At 45.6% G+C, this 1,567-nt stretch overlaps 1 protein-coding gene across 1 annotated transcript in view; it reads left to right on the top strand.

Annotated features, from left to right (window-relative positions):
- LAMC3 (laminin, gamma 3) overlaps positions 1-1,567 on the top strand; it is a 76,242-nt gene that overhangs the window by 30,498 nt on the left and 44,177 nt on the right. The window lies entirely within an intron of this gene.

The raw sequence follows: 1,567 nt of genomic DNA, 5'->3' as shown, positions 1-1,567 counted from the left end.
CTTGAGCTCAGGAGTTTGAGACCAGCCTGGGCAACATGGTGAAACCCTGTCTCTACTAAAAATACCAAAATTAGCCGGGAGTGGTGGTGCACACCTATAATCCCAGCTACTCGGGAGGGAGAATCACTTGAACCTGAGAGGCAGAGTTTGCAGTTAGCCAAGATCATGCCACTGCACTCTAGCCTGGGTGGCAGAGACAGACCCTGTCTCAAAAAAAGAAAGAAAGAGGGAGGAAGGAAGGCACGGAGGGAAAAGAAAAGAAAGAAAAGTAATCACACAGTACAATATTCTGGGACTTACTTTTTGTCACCTAACCAGCTAACAGTGTGTCCTGGAGGTTGTTCCTTGTCATTACGCGTAGAAAGCCTGGTTTTCTGTGTCTGGTGTGTAAGATCCTGCGGTATGGGTGCTCTGTGAGGTTTTAGCCATCCCCCTATTGACAGGCACTTGAGTGGTCTCCAGTTTTCCCCATTACAACCGTGTCACAGGGAATAGGGACCAGCCTCATAGAAAGGTCTTGGTATTCCAGTGTAAGTGTTGCTTTAGGACAGAGTGCTGGAAATGGAGATATTAGGTCAAAGAGGGAGCATTTTCCATTTTGATCCATGCTGCGGAATTTTCCTTCAGAAGGGCTGCTCTGATGAGGAGTGTCAGCCGCCCCCAGACTCCCTGTTCTGTGTCTACAGATGGTCGTTTTCATATTTTGCCCAGAGTTTATAGTCGTTTTCTGTGGGAAGGCTGATCTGCCAGGACCCCCTACTCCTCTGTTACTGGAAGCAAAACCTCCTGATTAGTATTCATACATCCACACTCATTTTTTTTCAAATATCAGATTTCTTTATTTTTAAAACGTACCCATTATAGTTTATCTAAATGCAAAATGTTCACTTTCCTTGCAGGTAAGAAATGTCACATTTCTGTGTCAATTAGCTTCTTTTACATCAAAATCCTGTTCTAGTTATTAGTCTCAAAATCTCCTATAACACTTAGAACTTTAGGCTGGGCGTGCTGGCTCGTGCCTGTAATTCCAGCACTTTGGGAGGTTGAGACAGGAGGAGTCCTTGAGGCCAGGAGTTCAAAACCAGCCCGGGCAACAGGGCAAAACCGTTTTTCTACAAAAAATTTAAAAATTAGCTGGGTGTGGTGGCACACACCTTTGGTCTCAGCTACTTGGGAGGCTGAGGCAGGAGGATCATTTGAGGCCAGGAGTTCAAGGCTGCAGTGAGCTATGGTTGTACCACTGCTCTCCAGCTTGAGTGACAGAGCAAGATTCTGTCTCTCTTAAAAACAAACAAAACAACAAGAAAAATCTTAAAACTTTAGAAATAGACCTTACACTTTGCCTAAATGTAGCATTCAGTTATAAGCAGGCCAGGTGAATTTCCTACACCCCATCCTCCACTAAAATTCATCTATAAAATGTTACCAGTCGGCCAGGCGCGGTGGCTCAAGCCTGTAATCCCAGCACCTTGGGAGGCCGAGGCGGGCGGATCACGAGGTCAGGAGATCGAGACCATCCTGGCTAACACGGTGAAACCCTGTCTCTACTAAAATACAAAAAACTAGC

This window comes from Colobus angolensis, unplaced genomic scaffold (genome assembly GCF_000951035.1).
Source record: "Colobus angolensis palliatus isolate OR3802 unplaced genomic scaffold, Cang.pa_1.0 Scaffold9, whole genome shotgun sequence".
Classification (NCBI taxonomy): domain Eukaryota; kingdom Metazoa; phylum Chordata; class Mammalia; order Primates; family Cercopithecidae; genus Colobus; species Colobus angolensis.
This window is presented reverse-complemented; position numbering and strand designations above follow the sequence as displayed.